The sequence below is a fragment of the Pan troglodytes genome, chromosome 21 (assembly GCF_028858775.2).
Source record: "Pan troglodytes isolate AG18354 chromosome 21, NHGRI_mPanTro3-v2.0_pri, whole genome shotgun sequence".
NCBI classification, from domain to species: domain Eukaryota; kingdom Metazoa; phylum Chordata; class Mammalia; order Primates; family Hominidae; genus Pan; species Pan troglodytes.
The window spans coordinates 74,980,661-75,006,424 of NC_072419.2; positions in this window are offsets into that span (position 1 = coordinate 74,980,661).

Consider the following 25,764-nt stretch of genomic DNA (forward strand, 5'->3'; position numbering starts at 1 on the left):
TCCATGTTTCTACAGATGACTGAGTAGATATTTCCATGTTTCTACAGATGGCAGTGTAGATATTTCCATGTTTATAGAGATAAAAGTGTAGATATTTTCATGTTTATACATATTGCGGTGGAGATTTGTCCATGTTTATACAGATAGCAATGGAGATATTTCCACGTTAATACACATAGCGGTGTAGATATTTCCATGTTTATACAGATAGCGTTGTAGTTATTTCCATGTTTATACAGATGGCTGTGCCGATATTTCCATGTTTATACAGAGTTCTCTGTAGATATTTCCATGTTTATATAGATGACAGTGCAGATATTTCCAGGTTTATACAGATGGCTGTGTAGATATTTCCATGTTTATACAGTTGGCTGTGTAGATATTTCCATGTTTATACAGATGACTTTGTAGGTATTTCCATGTTTATACAGATGGCGGTGTAGATATTTCCATTTTTATAGAGATAGCTGTGTAGATATTTCCATGTTTACACAGATAGCGGTTTAGATATTTCCATGTTTATACAGATCGCGGTTTAGATATGTCCATGTTTATACAGATCGCGGTGTAGATATTTCCATGTTTATACAGATTGCAGTGTAGATATTTCCATGTTTATACAGATGACGGTGTAGATATTTCCATGTTTATTGAGATGGCGGTGTAGATATTTCCATGTTTATAGAGATAGCGGTGTAGACATATCAATGTGCACAGAGATAGCAGTGAGGATATTTCCATGTTTATACAGATAGCAGTGTAGATATTTCCACTTTTATAGAGATAGTGGTTTAGATATTTCATATTTATACAGAGAGCGGTGTAGATATTTCCATGTTTATACAGATTGCGGTGTAGATATTTCCATGTTTACACCGATAGCGGTGTAGATATTTCCACGTTTATACAGATGGCAGTGTAGATATTTCCATCTTTCTACAAATGGCAGTGTAGATATTTCCATGTTTATAGAGATGGCGGTGTAGATATTTCCATGTTTATATAGATGGCAGTGTAGATATTTTCTTGTTTATGTAGATGGCGTTGTAGATACCTCCATGTTTAAAGAGATGGCGGTGTGTATATTTCCATGTTGATGGAGATAGCGGTGTAGATATTTCCATGTTTATAGAGATAGCGGTGTAGTTATTTCCATGTTTATAGAGATAGCGGTGTAGATATTTCCATGTTTCTACAGATGACTGTGTAGATATTTCCATGTTTGTACAGATGGCAGTGTAGATATTTCCATGTTTATAGAGATAGAAGTGTAGATATTTTCATGTTTATACATATTGCGGTATAGATTTATCCATGTTTATACAGATAGCACTGGAGATATTTCCACGTTAATACACATAGCGGTGTCGATATATCGATGTTTATACAGATAGCGTTGTAGATATTTCCATGTTTATAAAGATGGCTGTGCCGATATTTCCATGTTTATACAGAGTTCTCTGTAGATATTTCCATGTTTATATAGATGACAGTGCAGATATTTCCAGGTTTATACAGATGGCTGTGTAGATAATTCCGTGTTTATACAGATGGCTGTGTAGATATTTCCATGTTTATACAGATGACTTTGTAGGTATTTCCATGTTTATACAGATGGCGGTGTAGATATTTCCATGTTTATAGAGATAGCAGTGTAGATATTTCCATGTTTACAGAGATAGCGGTTTAGATATTTCCATGTTTATACAGATCGCGGTGTAGATATTTCCATGTTCATACAGATCGCGATGTAGATATTTCCATGTTTATACAGATAGCGGTGTAGATATTTCCATGTTTACAGAGATGGGGGTGTAGATATTTCCATGTTTATAGAGATAGCGGTGTAGATATATCAATGTTCATAGAGATAGCAGTGAGGTATTTCCATGTTTATACAGATATCAGTGTAGATATTTCCTCTTTTATAGTGATAGCAGTTTAGATATTTCATATTTATACAGAGAACGGTGTAGATATTTCCATGTTTATACAGATTGCGGTGTAGATATTTCCATCTTTCTACAAATGGCAGTGTAGATATTTCCATGTTTATAGAGATGGCGGTGTAGATATTTCCTTGTTTTTATAGATGGCAGTGTAGATATTTTCTTGTTTATGTAGATGGCGTTGTAGATAACTCCATGTTTAAAGAGATGGCGGTGTGTATATTTCCATGTTGATGGAGATAGCGGTGTAGATATTTCCATGTTCATAGAGATAGCGGTGTAGAAATTTCCATGTTTCTACAGATGACTGTGTAGATATTTCCATGTTTGTACAGATGGCTGTGTAGATATTTCCATGTTTATAGAGATAGAAGTGTAGATATTTTCATGTTTATACATATTGCGGTGGAGATTTGTCCATGTATATACAGATAGCAATGGACATATTTCCACGTTAATACACATAGCGGTGTAGATATTTCCATGTTTATACAGATAGCGTTGTAGATATTTCCATGTTTATACAGATGGCTGTGCCGATATTTCCATGTTTATACAGAGTTCTCTGTAGATATTTCCATGTTTATATAGATGACAGTGCAGATATTTCCAGGTTTATACAGATGGCTGTGCAGATATTTCCATGTTTATTCAGATGGCTGTGTAGATATTTCCATGTTTATACAGATGACTTTGTAGGTATTTCCATGTTTATACAGATGGCGGTGTAGATATTTCCCTGTTTATAGAGATAGCTGTGTAGATATTTTCATGTTTACACAGATAGCGGTTTAGATATTTCCATGTTTATACAGATCGCGGTGTAGATATTTCCATGTTTATACAGATCGCGGTGTAGATATTTCCATGTCTATACAGATAGCGGGGTAGATATTTCCATGTTTATACAGATGACGGAGTAGATATTTCCATGTTTATAGAGATGGCGGTGTAGATATTTCCATGTTTATAGAGATAGCGGTGTAGATATATCAATGTTCATAGAGATAGCAGTGAGGATATTTCCATGTTTATACAGATAGCAGTGTAGATATTTCCACTTTTATAGAGATAGCGGTTTAGATATTTCATATTTATACAGAGAGCGGTGTAGATATTGCCATGTTTATACAGATTGCGGTGTAGATATTTCCATGTTTATACAGATAGCGGTGTAGATATTTCCACGTTTATACAGATGGTGGTGTAAATATTTCCATCTTTCTACAAATGGCAGTGTAGATATTTCCATGTTTATAGAGATGGCGGTGTAGATATTTCCATGTTTATATAGATGGCAGTGTAGATATTTTCTTGTTTATGTAGATGGCGTTGTAGATACCTCCATGTTTAAAGAGAAGGCGGTGTGTATATTTCCATGTTGATGGAGATAGCGGTGTAGATATTTCCATGTTTATAGAGATAGCGGTGTAGTTATTTCCATGTTTATAGAGATAGCGGTGTAGATATTTCCATGTTTCTACAGATGACTGTGTAGATATTTCCATTTTTGTACAGATGGCAGTGTAGATATTTCCATGTTTATAGAGATAGAAATGTAGATATTTTCATGTTTATACATATTGCGGTGGAGATTTGTCCATGTTTATACAGATAGCACTGGAGATATTTCCACGTTAATACACATAGCGGTGTAGATATTTCCATGTTTATACAGATAGCGTTGTAGATATTTCCATGTTTATACAGATGGCTGTGCAGATATTTCCATGTTTATACAGAGTTCTCTCTAGATATTTCCATGTTTATATATATGACAGTGCAGATATTTCCAGGTTTATACAGATGGCTGTGTAGATATTTCCATGTTTATACAGATGGCTGCGTAGATATTTCCATGTTTATACAGATGGCGGTGTAGATATTTCCATGTTTATACAGATAGCAGTGTAGGTATTTCCACGTTTATACAGATGGCGGTGTAGTTATTTCCATCTTTCTACAAATGGCAGTGTAGATATTTCCATGTTTATGGAGATGGCGGTGTAGATATTTCCATGTTTATATAGATGGCAGTGTAGATATTTTCTTGTTTATGTAGATGGCGTTGTAGAAACGTCCATGTTTAAAGAGATGGCGATGTGTATATTTCCATGTTGATGGAGATAGCGGTGTAGATATTTCCATGTTTATAGAGATAGCGGTGTAGTTATTTCCATGTTTATAGAGATAGCGGTGTAGATATCTCCATGTTTCTACAGATGACTGTGTAGATATTTCCATGTTTGTACAGATGGCAGTGTAGATATTTCCATGTTTATAGAGATAGAAGTGTAGATATTTTCATGTTTATACATATTGCGGTGGAGATTTGTCCATGTTTATACAGATAGCACTGGAGATATTTCCACGTTAATACACATAGCGGTGTAGATATTTCCATGTTTATACAGATAGCGTTGTAGATATTTCCATGTTTATACAGATGGCTGTGCCGATATTTCCATGTTTATACAGAGTTCCCTGTAGATATTTCCATGTTTATATAGATGACAGTGCAGATATTTCCAGGTTTATACAGAAGGCTGTGTAGATATTTCCATGTTTATACAGATGGCTGTGTAGGTATTTCCATGTTTATACGGATGATTTTGTAGGTATTTCCATGTTTATACAGATGGCGGTGTAGATATTTCCATGTTTATAGAGATAGCTGTGTAGATATTTCCAGGTTTACACAGATAGCGGTTTAGATATTTCCATGTTTATACAGATCGCGGTGTAGATATTTCCATGTTTATACAGATCGCGGTGTAGATATTTCCATGTCTATACAGATAGCGGGGTAGATATTTCCATGTTTATACAGATGACGGAGTAGATATTTCCATGTTTATAGAGATGGCGGTGTAGATATTTCCATGTTTATAGAGATAGCGGTGTAGATATATCAATGTTCATAGAGATAGCAGTGAGGATATTTCCATGTTTATACAGATAGCAGTGTAGATACTTCCACTTTTATAGAGATAGCGGTTTAGATATATCATATTTATACAGAGAGCGGTGTAGATATTTCCATGTTTATACAGATGGCTGTGCCGATATTTCCATGTTTATACAGAGTTCTCTGTAGATATTTCCATGTTTATATAGATGACAGTGCAGATATTTCCAGGTTTATACAGATGGCTGTGTAGATATTTCCATGTTTATACAGATGGCTGTGTAGATATTTCCATGTTTATGCAGATGACTTTGTAGTTATTTCCATGTTTATACAGATGGCGGTGTAGATATTTCCATGTTTATGGAGATAGCTGTGTAGATATTTCCATGTTTACACAGATAGCGGTTTAGATATTTCCATGTTTATACAGATCGCGGTGTAGATATTTCCATGTTTATACAGATCGCGGTGTAGATATTTCCATGTTTATACAGATGGCTGTGTAGGTATTTCCATGTTTATACGGATGATTTTGTAGGTATTTCCATGTTTATACAGATGGCGGTGTAGATATTTCCATGTTTATAGAGATAGCTGTGTAGATATTTCCAGGTTTACACAGATAGCGGTTTAGATATTTCCTTGTTTATACAGATCGCGGTGTAGATATTTCCATGTTTATACAGATCGCGGTGTAGATATTTCCATGTCTATACAGATAGCGGGGTAGATATTTCCATGTTTATACAGATGACGGAGTAGATATTTCCATGTTTATAGAGATGGCGGTGTAGATATTTCCATGTTTATAGAGATAGCGGTGTAGATATATCAATGTTCATAGAGATAGCAGTGAGGATATTTCCATGTTTATACAGATAGCAGTGTAGATACTTCCACTTTTATAGAGACAGCGGTTTAGATATATCATATTTATACAGAGAGCGGTGTAGATATTTCCATGTTTATACAGATGGCTGTGCCGATATTTCCATGTTTATACAGAGTTCTCTGTAGATATTTCCATGTTTATATAGATGACAGTGCAGATATTTCCAGGTTTATACAGATGGCTGTGTAGATATTTCCATGTTTATACAGATGGCTGTGTAGATATTTCCGTGTTTATGCAGATGACTTTGTAGTTATTTCCATGTTTATACAGATGGCGGTGTAGATATTTCCATGTTTATGGAGATAGCTGTGTAGATATTTCCATGTTTACACAGATAGCGGTTTAGATATTTCCTTGTTTATACAGATCGCGGTGTAGATATTTCCATGTTTATACAGATCGTGGTGTAGATATTTCCATATCTGTACAGATAGCGGTGTAGATATTTCCATGTTTATACAGATGACGGTGTAGATAGTTCCATGTTTATAGAGATGGCGGTGTAGATATTTCCATGTTTATAGAGATAGCGGTGTAGATATATCAATGTTCATAGAGATAGCAGTGAGGATATTTCCATGTTTATACAGATAGCAATGTAGATATTTCCACTTTTATAGAGATAACGGTTTAGATATTTCATATTTATACAGAGAGCGGTGTAGATATTTCCATGTTTATACATATAGCGATGTAGGTATTTCCATGTTTATACAGATGGCTGTGCCGATATTTCCATGTTAATACAGAGTTCTCTGTAGATATTTCCATGTTTATATAGATGACAGTGCAGATATTTCTAGCATTATACAGATGGCTGTGTAGATATTTCCATGTTTATACAGATGGCTGTGTAGATATTTCCATGTTTATACAGATGAATTTGTAGGTATTTCCATGTTTATACAGATGGCGGTGTAGTTATTTCCATGTTTATAGAGATAGCTGTGTAGATATTTCCATGTTTACACAGATAGCGGTTTAGATATTTCCATGTTTATACAGATCGCGGTGTAGATATTTCCATGTTTATACAGATCGCGGTGTAGATATTTCCATGTTTATACGGATGACGGTGTAGATAGTTCCATGTTTATAGAGATGGCGGTGTAGATATTTCCATGTTTATAGAGATAGCGGTGTAGATATATCAATGTTCATAGAGATAGCAGTGAGGATATTTCCATGTTTATACAGATAGCAGTGTAGATATTTCCACTTTTATAGAGATAGCGGTTTAGATATTTCATATTTATACAGAGAGCGGTGTAGATATTTCCATGTTTATACAGATGGCTGTGTAGATATTTCCATGTTTATACAGATGGCGGTGTAGATATTTCCATGTTTATACAGATAGCGGTGTAGGTATTTCCACGTTTATACAGATGGCGGTGTAGATATTTCCATCTTTCTACAAATGGCAGTGTAGATATTTCCATGTTTATAGAGATGGCGGTGTAGATATTTCCATGTTTATATAGATGGCAGTGTAGATATTTTCTTGTTTATGTAGATGGCGTTGTAGATACCTCCATGTTTAAAGAGATGGCGGTGTGTATATTTCCATGTTGATGGAGATAGCGGTGTAGATATTTCCATGTTTATAGAGATAGCGGTGTAGTTATTTCCATGTTTATAGAGATAGCGGTGTAGATATCTCCATGTTTCTACAGATGACTGTGTAGATATTTCCATGTTTGTACAGATGGCAGTGTAGATATTTCCATGTTTATAGAGATAGAAGTGTAGATATTTTCATGTTTATACATATTGCGGTGGAGATTTGTCCATGTTTATACAGATAGCAATGGAGATATTTCCACGTTAATACACATAGCGGTGTAGATATTTCCATGTTTATACAGATGGCTGTGCCGATATTTCCATGTTTATACAGAGTTCTCTGTAGATAATTCCATGTTTATATAGATGACAGTGCAGATATTTCCAGGTTTATACAGATGGCTGTGTAGATATTTCCATGTTTATACAGATGGCTGTGTAGATATTTCCATGTTTCTACAGATGACTTTGTTGGTATTTCCATGTTTATACAGATGGCGGTGTAGATATTTCCATGTTTATAGAGATAGCTGTGTAGATATTTCCATGTTTACACAGATAGCGGTTTAGATATTTCCATGTTTATACAGATCGCGGTGAAGATATTTCCATGTTTATGCAGATCACGCTGTAGATATTTCCATGTTTATACAGATAGCGGTGCAGATATTTCCATGTTTATACAGATGACGGTGTAGATATTTCCATGTTTACAGAGATGGGGGTGTAGATATTTCCATGTTTATAGAGATAGCGGTGTAGATATATCAATGTTCATAGAGATAGCAGTGAGGATATTTCCATGTTTATACAGATAGCAGTGTAGATATTTCCTCTTTTATAGTGATAGCGGTTTAGATATTTCATATTTATACAGAGAACGGTGTAGATATTTCCATGTTTATACAGATTGCGGTGTAGATATTTCCATGTTTATACAGATAGCGTTGTAGATATTTCCACGTTTATACAGATGGCGGTGTAGATATTTCCATCTTTCTACAAATGGCAGTGTAGATATTTCCATGTTTATAGAGATGGCGGTGTAGATATTTCCTTGTTTATATAGATCGCAGTGTAGATATTTTCTTGTTTATTTAGATGGCGTTGTAGATACCTCTATGTTTAAAGAGATGGCGGTGTGTATATTTCCATGTTGATGGAGATAGCGGTGTAGATATTTCCATGTTTATAGAGATAGCGGTGTAGTTATTTCCATGTTTATAGAGATAGCGGTGTAGATATTTCCATGTTTCTACAGATGACTGTGTAGATATTTCCATGTTTGTACAGATGGCAGTGTAGATATTTCCATGTTTATAGAGATAGAAGTATAGATATTTTCATGTTTATACATATTGTGGTGGAGATTTGTCCATGTTTATACAGATAGCGACGGAGATATTTCCACGTTAATACACATAGCGGTGTAGATATTTCCATGTTTATACAGATAGCGTTGTAGATATTTCCATGTTTATACAGATGGCTGTGCCGATATTTCCATGTTTATACAGAGTTCTCTGTAGATATTTCCATGTTTATATAGATGACAGTGCAGATATTTCCAGGTTTATACAGATGGGTGTGTAGATATTTCCATGTTTATACAGATGGCTGTGTAGGTATTTCCATGTTTATACAGATGATTTTGTAGGTATTTCCATGTTTATACAGATGCCGGTGTATATATTTCCCTGTTTATAGAGATAGCTGTGTAGATATTTCCATGTTTACACAGATAGCGGTTTAGATATTTCCATGTTTATACAGATTGCGGTGTAGATATTTCCATGTTTATACAGATCACGGTGTAGATATTTCCATGTCTATACAGATAGCGGTGTAGATATTTCCATGTTTTTACAGATGACGGTGTAGATATTTCCATGTTTATAGAGATGGCGGTGTAGATATTTCCATGTTTATAGAGATAGCGGTGTAGATATATCAATGTTCATAGAGATAGCAGTGAGGATATTTCCATGTTTATACAGATAGCAGTGTAGATATTTCCACTTTTTTAGAGATAGCGGTTTAGATATTTAATATTTATTCAGAGAGCGGTGTAGATATTTCCATGTTTATACAGATTGCGGTGTAGATATTTCCATGTTTATACAGATAGCGGTGTAGATATTTCCACGTTTATACAGATGGCTGCGTAGATATTTCCATGTTTATACAGATGGCGGTGTAGATACTTCCATGTTTATACGGATAGCGGTGTAGGTATTTCCACGTTTATACAGATGGTGGTGTAGTTATTTCCATCTTTCTACAAATGGCAGTGTAGATATTTCCATGTTTATAGAGATGGCGGTGTAGATATTTCCATGTTTATATAGATGGCAGTGTAGATATTTTCTTGTTTATGTAGATGGCGTTGTAGATACCTCCATGTTTAAAGAGATGGCGGTGTGTATATTTCCATGTTGATGGAGATAGCGGTGTAGATATTTCCATGTTTATAGAGATAGCGGTGTAGTTATTTCCATGTTTATAGAGATAGCGGTGTAGATGTCTCCATGTTTCTACAGATGACTGTGTAGATATTTCCATGTTTGTACAGATGGCAGTGTAGATATTTCCATGTTTATAGAGATAGAAGTGTAGATATTTTCATGTTTATACATATTGCGGTGGAGATTTGTCCATGTTTATACAGATAGCACTGGAGATATTTCCACGTTAATACACATAGCGGTGTAGATATTTCCATGTTTATACAGATAGCGTTGTAGATATTTCCATGTTTATACAGATGGCTGTGCCGATATTTCCATGTTTATACAGAGTTCTCTGTAGTTATTTCCATGTTTATATAGATGACAGTGCAGATATTTCCAGGTTTATACAGATGGCTGTGTAGATATTTCCATGTTTATACAGATGGCTGTGTAGATATTTCCATGTTTATACAGATGACTTTGTAGGTATTTCCATGTTTATACAGATGGCGGTGTAGATATTTCCATGTTTATGGAGATAGCTGTGTAGATATTTCCATGTTTACACAGATAGCGGTTTAGATATTTCCATGTTTATACAGATCGCGGTGTAGATATTTCCATGTTTATACAGATCGCGGTGTAGATATTTCCATGTTTATACCGATAGCGGTGTAGATATTTCCATGTTTATACAGATGACGGTGTAGATGTTTCCATGTTTACAGAGATGGGGGTGTAGATATTTCCATGTTTATAGAGATAGCGGTGTAGATATATCAATGTTCATAGAGATAGCAGTGAGGATATTTCCATGTTTATAGAGATAGCAGTGTAGATATTTCCACTTTTATAGAGATAGCGGTTTAGATATTTCATATTTATACAGAGAGCGGTGTAGATATATCCACATTTATACAGATTGCGGTGTAGATATTTCCATGTTTATGCAGATAGTGGTGCAGATATTTCCACGTTTATACAGATGGCGTTGTAGATATTCCCATCTTTCTACAAATGGCAGTGTAGATATTTCCATGTTTATAGAGATGGCGGTGTAGATATTTCCATGTTTATATAGATGGCAGTGTAGATATTTTCTTGTTTATGTAGATGGCGTTGTAGATACCTCCATGTTTAAAGAGATGGCGGTGTGTATATTTCCATGTTGATGGAGATAGCGGTGTAGATATTTCCATGTTTATAGAGATAGCGGTGTAGTTATTTCCATTTTTATAGAGATAGCGGTGTAGATATCTCCATGTTTCTACAGATGACTGTGTAGATATTTCCATGTTTATAGAGATAGAAGTGCAGATATTTTCATGTTTATACATATTGCGGTGGAGATTTGTCCATGTTTATACAGATAGCAATGGAGATATTTCCACGTTAATACACATAGCGGTGTAGATATTTCCATGTTTATACAGATAGCGTTGTAGATATTTCCATGTTTATACAGATGACTGTGCCGATATTTCCATGTTTATACAGAGTTCTCTGTAGATATTTCCATGTTTATATAGACGACAGTGCAGATATTTCCAGGTTCATACAGATGGCTGTGTAGATATTTCCATGTTTATACAGATGGCTGTGTAGATATTTCCATGTTTATACAGATGACTTTGTAGGTATTTCCATGTTTATACAGATGGCGGTGTAGATATTTCCATGTTTATAAAGATAGAAGTGTAGATAATTTCATGTTTATACATATTGCGGTGGAGATTTGTCCATGTTTATACAGATAGCAATGGAGATATTTCCACGTTGATACACATAGCGGTGCAAATATTTCCATGTTTATACAGATAGCGTTGTAGATATTTCCATGTTTATACAGATGGCTGTGCCGATATTTCCATGTTTATACAGAGTTCTCTGTAGATATTTCCATGTTTATATAGATGACAGTGCAGATATTTCCAGGTTTATACAGATGGCTGTGTAGATATTTCCATGTTTATACAGATGGCTGTGTAGATATTTCCATGTTTATACAGATGACTTTGTAGGTATTTCCATGTTTATACAGATGGCGGTGTAGATATTTCCATGTTTATAGAGATAGCTGTGTAGATATTTCCATGTTTACACAGATAGCGGTTTAGATATTTCCTTGTTTATACAGATCGCGGTGTAGAATATTTCCATGTTTATACAGATCGTGGTGTAGATATTTCCATATCTGTACAGATACCGGTGTAGATATATCCATGTTTATACAGATGACGGTGTAGATAGTTCCATGTTTATAGAGATGGCGGTGTAGATATTTCCATGTTTATAGAGATAGCGGTGTAGATATATCAATGTTCATAGAGATAGCAGTGAGGATATTTCCATCTTTATACAGATAGCAATGTAGATATTTCCACTTTTATAGAGATAGCGGTTTAGATATTTCATATTTATACAGAGAGCGGTGTAGATATTTCCATGTTTATACATATAGTGATGTAGGTATTTCCATGTTTATACAGATGGCTGTGGGGATATTTCCATGTTAATACAGAGTTCTCTGTAGATATTTCCATGCTTATATAGATGACAGTGCAGATATTTCCAGGTTTATACAGATGGCTGTGTAGATATTTCCATGTTTATACAGATGGCTGTGTAGATATTTCCATGTTTATACAGATGAATTTGTAGGTATTTCCATGTTTATACAGATGGCGGTGTAGTTATTTCCATGTTTATAGAGATAGCTGTGTAGATATATCCATGTTTACACAGATAGCGGTTTAGATATTTCCATGTTTATACAGATCGCGGTGTAGATATTTCCATGTTTATACAGATCGCGGTGTAGATATTTCCATGTTTATACCGATAGCGGTGTAGATATTTCCATGTTTATACAGATGACGGTGTAGATATTTCCATGTTTATAGAGATGGCGGTGTAGATATTTCCATGTTTATAGAGATAGCGGTGTAGATATATCAATGTTCATAGAGATAGCAGTGAGTATATTTCCATGTTTATACAGATAGCAGTGTAGATATTTCCACTTTTATAGAGATAGCGGTTTAGATATTTCATATTTATACAGAGAGCGGTGTAGATATTTCCATGTTTATACACATGGCTGTGTAGATATTTCCATGTTTATACAGATGGCGGTGTAGATATTTCCATGTTTATACAGATAGCGGTGTAGGTATTTCCACGTTTATACAGATGGCGGTGTAGATATTTCCATCTTTCTACAAATGGCAGTGTAGATATTTCCATGTTTATAGAGATGGCGGTGTAGATATTTCCATGTTTATATAGATGGCAGTGTAGATATTTTCTTGTTTATGTAGATGGCGTTGTAGATACCTCCATGTTTAAAGAGATGGCGGTGTGTATATTTCCATGTTGGTGGAGATAGCGGTGTAGATATTTCCATGTTTATAGAGATAGCGGTGTAGTTATTTCCATGTTTATAGAGATAGCGGTGTAGATATCTCCATATTTCTACAGATGACTGTGTAGATATTTCCATGTTTGTACAGATGGCAGTGTAGATATTTCCATGTTTATAGAGATAGAAGTGTAGATATTTTCATGTTTATACATATTGCGGTGGAGATTTGTCCATGTTTATACAGATAGCAATGGAGATATTTCCACGTTAATACACATAGCGGTGTAGATACTTCCATGTTTATACAGATGGCTGTGCCGATATTTCCATGTTTATACAGAGTTCTCTGTAGATATTTCCATGTTTATATAGATGACAGTGCAGATATTTCCAGGTTTATACAGATGGCTGTGTAGATATTTCCATGTTTATAGAGATGGCTGTGTAGATATTTCCATGTTTATACAGATGACTTTGTAGGTATTTCCATGTTTATACAGATGGCGGTGTAGATATTTCCATGTTTATAGAGATAGCTGTGTAGATATTTCCATGTTTACACAGATAGCGGTTTAGATATTTCCATGTTTATACAGATCGTGGTGAAGATATTTCCATGTTTATGCAGATCACGCTGTAGATCTTTCCATGTTTATACAGATAGCGGTGTAGATATTTCCATGTTTATACAGATGACTGTGCCGATATTTCCATGTTTATACAGAGTTCTCTGTAGATATTTCCATGTTTATATAGATGACAGTGCAGATATTTCCAGGTTCATACAGATGGCTGTGTAGATATTTCCATGTTTATACAGATGGCTGTGTAGATATTTCCATGTTTATACAGATGACTTTGTAGGTATTTCCATGTTTATACAGATGGCGGTGTAGATATTTCCATGTTTATAAAGATGGAAGTGTAGATAATTTCATGTTTATACATATTGCGGTGGAGATTTGTCCATGTTTATACAGATAGCAATGGAGATATTTCCACGTTGATACACATAGCGGTGCAAATATTTCCATGTTTATACAGATAGCATTGTAGATATTTCCATGTTTATACAGATGGCTGTGCCGATATTTCCATGTTTATACAGAGTTCTCTGTAGATATTTCCATGTTTATATAGATGACAGTGCAGATATTTCCAGGTTTATACAGATGGCTGTGTAGATATTTCCATGTTTATACAGATGGCTGTGTAGATATTTCCATGTTTATACAGATGACTTTGTAGGTATTTCCATGTTTATACAGATGGCGGTGTAGATATTTCCATGTTTATAGAGATAGCTGTGTAGATATTTCCATGTTTACACAGATAGCGGTTTAGATATTTCCTTGTTTATACAGATCGCGGTGTAGAATATTTCCATGTTAATACAGATCGTGGTGTAGATATTTCCATATCTGTACAGATACCGGTGTAGATATATCCATGTTTATACAGATGACGGTGTAGATAGTTCCATGTTTATAGAGATGGCGGTGTAGATATTTCCATGTTTATAGAGATAGCGGTGTAGATATATCAATGTTCATAGAGATAGCAGTGAGGATGTTTCCATGTTTATACAGATAGCAATGTAGATATTTCCACTTTTATAGAGATAGCGGTTTAGATATTTCATATTTATACAGAGAGCGGTGTAGATATTTCCATGTTTATACATATAGTGATGTAGGTATTTCCATGTTTATACAGATGGCTGTGGGGATATTTCCATGTTAATACAGAGTTCTCTGTAGATATTTCCATGCTTATATAGATGACAGTGCAGATATTTCCAGGTTTATACAGATGGCTGTGTAGATATTTCCATGTTTATACAGATGGCTGTGTAGATATTTCCATGTTTATACAGATGAATTTGTAGGTATTTCCATGTTTATACAGATGGCGGTGTAGTTATTTCCATGTTTATAGAGATAGCTGTGTAGATATATCCATGTTTACACAGATAGCGGTTTAGATATTTCCATGTTTATACAGATCGCGGTGTAGATATTTCCATGTTTATACAGATCGCGGTGTAGATATTTCCATGTTTATACCGATAGCGGTGTAGATATTTCCATGTTTATACAGATGACGGTGTAGATATTTCCATGTTTATAGAGATGGCGGTGTAGATATTTCCATGTTTATAGAGATAGCGGTGTAGATATATCAATGTTCATAGAGATAGCAGTGAGTATATTTCCATGTTTATACAGATAGCAGTGTAGATATTTCCACTTTTATAGAGATAGCGGTTTAGATATTTCATATTTATACAGAGAGCGGTGTAGATATTTCCATGTTTATACAGATGGCTGTGTAGATATTTCCATGTTTATACAGATGGCGGTGTAGATATTTCCATGTTTATACAGATAGCGGTGTAGGTATTTCCACGTTTATACAGATGGCGGTGTAGATATTTCCATCTTTCTACAAATGGCAGTGTAGATATTTCCATGTTTATAGAGATGGCGGTGTAGATATTTCCATGTTTATATAGATGGCAGTGTAGATATTTTCTTGTTTATGTAGATGGCATTGTAGATACCTCCATGTTTAAAGAGATGGCGGTGTGTATATTTCCATGTTGGTGGAGATAGCGGTGTAGATATTTCCATGTTTATAGAGATAGCGGTGTAGTTATTTCCATGTTTATAGAGATAGCGGTGTAGATATCTCCATGTTTCTACAGATGACTGTGTAGATATTTCCATGTTTGTACAGATGGCAGTGTAGATATTTCCATGTTTATAGAGATAGAAGTGTAGATATTTTCATGTTTATACATATTGCGGTGGAGATTTGTCAATGTTTATACAGATAGCAATGGAGATATTTCCACGTTAATACACATAGCGGTGTAGATACTTCCATGTTTATACAGATGGCTGTGCCGATATTTCCATGTTTATACAGAGTTCTCTGTAGATATTTCCATGTTTATATAGATGACAGTGCAGATATTTCCAGGTTTATACAGATGGCTGTGTAGATATTTCCATGTTTATACAGATGGCTGTGTAGATATTTCCATGTTTATACAGATGACTTTGTAGGTATTTCCATGTTTATACAGATGGCGGTGTAGATATTTCCATGTTTATAGAGATAGCTGTGTAGATATTTCCATGTTTACACAGATAGCGGTTTAGATATTTCCATGTTTATACAGATCGCAGTGTAGATATTCCCTCTTTTATAGAGATAGCGGTTTAGATAGTTCATATTTATACAGAGAGCGGTGTAGATATTTCCATGTTTATACAGATTGCGGTGTAGATATTTCCATGTTTATACAGATAGCGGTGTAGATATTTCCATGTTTCTACCGATAGCGGTGTAGATATTTCCATGTTTATACAGATGACGGAGTAGATATTTCCATGTTTATACAGATGGCGGTGTAGATATTTCCATGTTTATAGAGATAGCGGGGTAGATATATCAATGTTCATAGAGATAGCAGTGAGGATATTTCCATGTTTATACAGATAGCAGTGTAGATATTTCCACTTTTATAGAGATAGCGGTTTAGATATTTCATATTTATGCAGAGAGCGGTGTAGATATTTCCATGTTTATACAGATTGCGGTGTAGATATTTCCATGTTTATACAGATAGCGGTGTAGATATTTCCACGTTTATACAGATGGCGGTGTAGATATTTCCATCTTTCTACAAATGGCAGTGTAGATATTTCCATGTTTATAGAGGCGGCGGTGTAGATATTTCGATGTTTATGTAGACGTCAGTGTAGATATTTTCTTGTTTATGTAGATGGCGTTGTAGATACCTCCATGTTTAAAGAGATGGCGGTGTGTATATTTCCATGTTGATGGAGATAGCGGTGTAGATATTTCCATGTTTATAGAGATAGCGGTGTAGTTATTTCCATGTTTATAGAGATAGCGGTTTAGATATTTCCATGTTTCTACAGATGACTGTGAAGATATTTCCATGTTTGTACAGATGGCAGTGTAGATATTTCCATGTTTATAGAGATAGAAGTGTAGATATTTTCATGTTTATACATATCGCGGTGGAGATTTGTCCATGTTTATACAGATAGCAATGGAGATATTTCCACGTTCATACACATAGCGGTGTAGATATTAGCATGTTTATACAGATAGCGTTGTAGATATTTCCATGTTTATACAGATGGCTGTGCCGATATTTCCATGTTTATACAGAGTTCTCTGTAGATATTTCCAGGTTTATATAGATGACAGTGCAGATATTTCCAGGTTTATACAGATGGCTGTGTAGATATTTCCATGTTTATACAGATGGCTGTGTAGATATTTCCATGTTTATACAGATGACTTTGTAGGTATTTCCATGTTTATACAGATGGGGGTGTATATATTTCCATGTTTATAGAGATAGCTGTGTAGATATTTCCATGTTTACACAGATAGCGGTTTAGATATTTCCATGTTTATACAGATCGCGGTGTAGATATTTCCATGTTTATACAGATCGCGGTGTAGATATTTCCATGTTTATAACGATAGCGGTGTAGATATTTCCATGTTTATACAGATGACCGTGTAGATATTTCCATGTTTATAGAGATGGCGGTGTAGATATTTCCATGTTTATAGAGATAGCGGTGTAGTTATTTCCATGTTTATAGAGATAGCGGTGTAGATATTTCCATGTTTCTACAGATGACTGTGTAGATATTTCCATGTTTGTACAGATGGCAGTGTAGATATTTCCATGTTTATAGAGATAGAAGTGTAGATATTTTCATGTTTATACATATTGCGGTGGAGATTTGTCCATGTTTATACAGATAGCAATGGAGATATTTCCACGTTAATACACATAGCGGCGTAGATATTTCCATGTTTATACAGATAGCGTTGTAGATATTTCCATGTTTATACAGATGACTGTGCCGATATTTCCATGTTCATACAGAGTTCTCTGTAGATATTTCCATGTTTATATAGATGACAGTGCAGATATTTCCAGGTTTATACAGATGGCTGTGTAGATATTTCAATGTTTATACAGATGGCTGTGTAGATATTTCCATGTTTATACAGATGACTTTGTAGGTATTTCCATGTTTATACAGATGGCGGTGTAGTTATTTCCATGTTTATAGAGATAGCTGTGTAGATATTTCCATGTTTACACAGATAGCGGTTTAGATATTTCCATGTTTATACAGATCGCGGTGTAGATATTTCCATGTTTATACAGATCGCGGTGTAGATATTTCCATGTCTATACAGATACCGGTGTAGATATTTCCATGTTTATACAGATGACGGTGTAGATAGTTCCATGTTTATAGAGATGGTGGTGTAGATATTTCCATGTTTATAGAGATAGCGGTGTAGATATATCAATGTTCATAGAGATAGCAGTGAGGATATTTCCATGTTTATACAGATAGCAGTGTAGATATTTCCACTTTTATAGAGATAGCAGTTTAGATATTTCATATTTATACAGAGAGCGGTGTAGATATTTCCATATTTATACAGATTGCGGTGTAGATATTTCCATGTTTATACAGATAGCGGTGTAGATATTTCCACGTTTATACAGATGGCGGTGTAGATATTTCCATCTTTCTACAAATGGCAGTGTAGATATTTCCATGTTTATAGAGATGGCGGTGTAGATATTTCCATGTTTATATAGATGGCAGTGTAGATATTTTCTTGTTTATGTAGATGGCGTTAAAGATACCTGCATGTTTAAAGAGATGGCGGTGTGTATATTTCCATGTTGATGGAGATAGCGGTGTAGATATGTCCATGTTTATAGAGATAGCGGTGTAGTTATTTCCATGTTTATAGAGATAGCGGTGTAGATATTTCCATGTTTCTACAGATGACTGTGTAGATATTTCCATGTTTGTACAGATGGCAGTGTAGATATTTCCATGTTTATAGAGATAGAAGTGTAGATATTTTCATGTTTATACATATTGCGGTGGAGATTTGTCCATGTTTATACAGATAGCAATGGAGATATTTCCACGTTAATACACATAGCGGCGTAGATATTTCCATGTTTATACAGATAGCGTTGTAGATATTTCCATGTTTATACAGATGACTGTGCCGATATTTCCATGTTTATACAGAGTTCTCTGTAGATATTTCCATGTTTATATAGATGACAGTGCAGATATTTCCAGGTTTATACAGATGGCTGTGTAGATATTTCCATGTTTATACAGATGGCTGTGTATATATTTCCATGTTTATACAGATGACTTTGTAGGTATTTCCATGTTTATACAGGTGGCGGTGTAGATATTTCCATGTTTATAGAGATAGCTGTGTAGATATTTCCATGTTTACACAGATAGCGGTTTAGATATTTCCATGTTTATACAGATCGCGGTGTAGATATTTCCATGTTTATACAGATCGCGGTGTAGATATTTCCATGTTTATACCGATAGCGGTGTAGATATTTCCATGTTTATACAGATGACGGTGTAGATATTTCCATGTTTATAGAGATGGCGGTGTAGATATTTCCATGTTTATAGAGATAGCGGTGTAGATATATCAATGTTCATAGAGATAGCAGTGAGTATATTTCCATGTTTATACAGATAGCAGTGTAGATATTTCCACTTTTATAGAGATAGCGGTTTAGATATTTCATATTTATACAGAGAGCGGTGTAGATATTTCCATGTTTATACAGATTGCGGTGTAGATATTTCCATGTTTATACAGATAGCGGTGTAGATATTTCCACGTTTATACAGATGGCGGTGTAGATATTTCCATCTTTCTACAAATGGCAGTGTAGATATTTCCATGTTTATAGGGATGGCGGTGTAGATATTTCCATGTTTATATAGATGGCAGTGTAGATATTTTCTTGTTTATGTAGACGGCGTTGTAGATACCTGCATGTTTAAAGAGATGGCGGTGTGTATATTTCCATGTTGATGGAGATAGCGGTGTAGATATTTCCATGTTTATAGAGATAGCGGTGTAGTTATTTCCATGTTTATAGAGATAGCGGTGTAGATATTTCCATGTTTCTACAGATGACTGTGTAGATATTTCCATGTTTGTACAGATGGCAGTGTAGATATTTCCATGTTTATAGAGATAGAAGTGTAGATATTTTCATGTTTATACATATTGCGGTGGAGATTTGTCCATGTTTATACAGATAGCAATGGAGATATTTCCACGTTAATACACATAGCGGTGTAGATATTTCCATGTTTATACAGATAGCGTTGTAGATATTTCCATATTTATACAGATGGCTGTGCCAATATTTCCATGTTTATACAGAGTTCTCTGTAGATATTTCCATGTTTATATAGATGACAGTGCAGATATTTCCAGGTTTATACACATGGCTGTGTAGATATTTCCATGTTTATACAGATGGCTGTGTAGATATTTCCATGTTTATACAGACGACTTTGTAGGTATTTCCATGTTTATACAGATGGCGGTGTAGATATTTCCATGTTTATAGAGATAGCTGTGTAGATATTTTCATGTTTACACAGATAGCGGTTTAGATATTTCCATGTTTATACAGATCGCAGTGTAGATATTCCCACTTTTATAGAGATAGCGGTTTAGATAGTTCATATTTATACAGAGAGCGGTGTAGATATTTCCATGTTTATAGAGATAGCAGTGTAGTTATTTCCATGTTTATAGAGATAGCGGTGTAGATATTTCCATGTTTCTACAGATGACTGTGTAGATATTTCCATGTTTGTACAGATGGCAGTGTAGATATTTCCATGTTTATAGAGATGGCGGTGTAGATATTTCCATGTTTATACAGATAGCGTTGTAGATATTTCCATGTTTCTACAGATGGCTGTGCCGATATTTCCATGTTTATACAGAGTTCTCTGTAGATATTTCCATGTTTATATAGATGACAGTGCAGATATTTCCAGGTTTATACAGATGGGTGTGTAGATATTTCCATGTTAATACAGACGGCTGTGTAGATATTTCCATGTTTTGACAGATGACTTTGTAGGTATTTCCATGTTTATACAGATGGCGGTGTAGATATTTCCATGTTTATAGAGATAGCTGTGTAGATATTTCCATGTTTACACAGATAGCGGTTTAGATATTTCCATGTTTATACAGATCGCGGTGAAGATATTTCCATGTTTATACAGATAGCGTTGTAGATATTTCCATGTTTATACAGATGACGGTGTAGATATTTAAATGTTTATAGACATGGCGGTGTAGATATTTCCATGTTTATAGAGATAGCGGTGTAGATCTATCAATGCTCATAGAGATAGCAGTGAGTATATTTCCATGTTTATACAGATAGCAGTGTAGATATTTCCACTTTTATAGAGATAGCGGTTTAGATATTTTACATTTATACAGAGAGCGGTGTAGATATTTCCATGTTTATACAGATTGCGGTGTAGATATTTCCATGTTTATACAGATAGCGGTGTAGATATTTCCACGTTTATACAGATGGCGGTGTAGATATTTCCATCTTTCTACAAATGGCAGTGTAGATATATCCATGTTTATAGAGACGGCGGTGTAGTTATTTCCATGTTTATGTAGATGGCTGTGTAGATATTTTCTTGTTTATGTAGATGGCGTTGTAGATACCTCCATGTTTAAAGAGATGGTGGTGTGTATATTTCCATGTTGATGGAGATAGCGGAGTAGATATTTCCATGTTTATAGAGATAGCGGTGTAGTTATTTCCATGTTTATAGAGATAGCGGTGTAGATATTTCCATGTTTCTACAGATGACTGTGTAGATATTTCCATGTTTGTACAGATGGCAGGGTAGATATTTCCATGTATATAGAGATAGAAGTGTAGATATTTTCATGTTTATACATATTGCGGTGGAGATTTGTCCATGTCTATACAGATAGCAATGGAGATATTTCCACGTTAATACACATAGCGGTGTAGATATTTCCATGTTTATACAGATAGCGTTGTAGATATTTCCATGTTTATACAGATGGCCGTGCCGATATTTCCATGTTTATACAGAGTTCTCTGTAGATATTTCCATGTTTATATAGATGACAGTGCAGATATTTCCAGGTTTATACAGATGGCTGTGTAGATATTTCCATGTATATACAGATGACTTTGTAGGTATTTCCATGTTTATACAGACCGCGGTGTAGATATTTCCATGTTTATAGAGATAGCTGTGTAGATATTTCCATGTTTACACAGATAGCGGTTTAGATATTTCCATGTTTATACAGATAGCGGTGTACATATTTCCATGTTTATACAGATCGCGGTGTAGATATTTCCATGTTTATACAGATAGCGGTGTAGATATTTCCACGTTTATACAGATGGCGGTATAGATATTTCCATCTTTCTACAAATGGCAGTGTAGATATTTCCATGTTTATAGAGATGGCGGTGTAGATATTTCCATGTTTATATAGATGGCAGTGTAGATATTTTCTTGTTTATGTAGATGGCGTTGTAGATACCTCCATGTTTAAAGAGATGGCGGTGTGTATATTTCCATGTTGATGGAGATAGCGGTGTAGATATTTCCATGTTTATAGAGATAGCGGTGTAGTTATTTCCATGTTTATAGAGATAGCGTTGTAGATATTTCCATGTTTCTACAGATGACTGTGTAGTTATTTCCATGTTTGTACAGATGGCAGTGTAGATATTTCCATGTTTATAAAGATAGAAGTGTAGATAATTTCATGTTTATACATATTGCGGTGGAGATTTGTCCATGTTTATACAGACAGCAATGGAGATATTTCCACGTTGATACACATAGCGGTGTAGATATTTCCATGTTTATACAGATAGCGTTGTAGATATTTCCATGTATATACAGATGGCTGTGCCGATATTTCCATGTTTATACAGAGTTCTCTGTAGATATTTCCATGTTTATATAGATGACAGTGCAGATATTTCCAGGTTTATACAGATGGGTGTGTAGATATTTCCATGTTTATACAGACGGCTGTGTAGATATTTCCATGTTTTGACAGATGACTTTGTAGGTATTTCCATGTTTATACAGATGGCGGTGTAGATATTTCCATGTTTATAGAGATAGCTGTGTAGATATTTCCATGTTTACACAGATAGCGGTTTAGATATTTCCATGTTTATACAGATCGCGGTGAAGATATTTCCATGTTTATACAGATAGCGGTGTAGATATTTCCATGTTTATACAGATGACGGTGTAGATATTTAAATGTTTATAGACATGGCGGTGTAGATATTTCCATGTTTATAGAGATAGCGTTGTAGATATATCAATGTGCATAGAGATAGCAGTGAGATTATTTCCATGTTTATACAGATAGCAGTGTAGATATTTCCACTTTTATAGAGATAGCGGTTTAGATATTTCATATTTATACAGAGAGCGGTGTAGATATTTCCATGTTTATACAGATTGCGGTGTACATATTTCCATGTTTATACAGATAGCGGTGTAGATATTTCCGCGTTTATACAGATGCCGGTGTAGATATTTCCATCTTTCAACAAATGGCAGTGTAGATATTTCCATGTTTATAGAGATGGCGGTGTAGATGTTTCCATGTTTATATAGATGGCAGTGTAGATATTTTCTTGTTTATGTAGATGGCGTTGTAGATACCTCCATGTTTAAAGAGATGGCGGTGTGTATATTTCCATGGTGATGGAGATAGCGGTGTAGATATTTCCATGTTTATAGAGATAGCGGTGTAGTTATTTCCATGTTTATAGAGATAGTGGTGTAGATATTTCCATGTTTCTACAGATGACTGTGTAGATATTTCCATGTTTGTTCAGATGGCAGTGTAGATATTTCCATGTTTATAGAGATAGAAGTGTAGATAATTTCATGTTTATACATATTGCGGTGGAGATTTGTCCATGTTTATACAGATAGCAATGGAGATATTTACACGTTAATACACATAGCGGTGTAGATATTTCCATGTTTATACAGATAGCGTTGTAGATATTTCCATGTTTATACAGATGGCTGTGCCGATATTTCCATGTTTATACAGAGTTCTCTGTAGATATTTCCATGTTTATATAGATGACAGTGCAGATATTTCCAGGTTTATACAGATGGGTGTGTAGATATTTCCATGTTTATACAGACGGCTGTGTAGATATTTCCATGTTTTTACAGATGACTTTGTAGGTATTTCCATGTTTATACAGATGGCGGTGTAGATATTTCCATGTTTATAGAGATAGCTGTGTAGATATTTCCATGTTAACACAGATAGCGGTTTAGATATTTCCATGTTTATACAGATCGCGGTGAAGATATTTCCATGTTTATACAGATAGCGGTGTAGATATTTCCATGTTTATACAGATGACGGTGTAGATATTTAAATGTTTATAGACATGGCGGTGTAGATATTTCCATGTTTATAGAGATAGCGGTGTAGATCTATCAATGCTCATAGAGATAGCAGTGAGTATATTTCCATGTTTATACAGATAGCAGTGTAGATATTTCCACTTTTATAGAGATAGCGGTTTAGATATTTTATATTTATACAGAGAGCGGTGTAGATATTTCCATGTTTATACAGATTGCGGTGTAGATATTTCCATGTTTATACAGATAGCGGTGTAGATATTTCCACGTTTATACAGATGGCGGTGTAGATATTTCCATCTTTCTACAAATGGCAGTGTAGATATATCCATGTTTATAGAGACGGCGGTGTAGTTATTTCCATGTTTATGTAGATGGCAGTGTAGATATTTTCTTGTTTATGTAGATGGCGTTGTAGATACCTCCATGTTTAAAGGGATGGTGGTGTGTATATTTCCATGTTGATGGAGATAGCGGAGTAGATATTTCCATGTTTATAGAGATAGCGGTGTAGTTATTTCCATGTTTATAGAGATAGCGGTGTAAATATTTCCATGTTTCTACAGATGACTGTGTAGATATTTCCATGTTTGTACAGATGGCAGGGTAGATATTTCCATGTTTATAGAGATAGAAGTGTAGATATTTTCATGTTTATACATATTGCGGTGGAGATTTGTCCATGTTTATACAGATAGCAATGGAGATATTTCCACGTTAATACACATAGCGGTGTAGATATTTCCATGTTTATACAGATAGCGTTGTAGATATTTCCATGTTTATACAGATGGCCGTGCCGATATTTCCATGTTTATACAGAGTTCTCTGTAGATATTTCCATGTTTATATAGATGACAGTGCAGATATTTCCAGGTTTATACAGATGGCTGTGTAGATATTTCCATGTATATACAGATGGCTTTGTAGGTATTTCCATGTTTATACAGACCGCGGTGTAGATATTTCCATGTTTATAGAGATAGCTGTGTAGATATTTCCATGTTTACACAGATAGCGGTTTAGATATTTCCATGTTTATACAGATCGCGGTGTACATATTTCCATGTTTATACAGATCGCGGTGTAGATATTTCCATGTTTATACAGATAGCGGTGTAGATATTTCCACGTTTATACAGATGGCGGTGTAGATATTTCCATCTTTCTACAAATGGCAGTGTAGATATTTCCATGTTTATAGAGATGGCGTTGTAGATATTTCCATGTTTATATAGATGGCAGTGT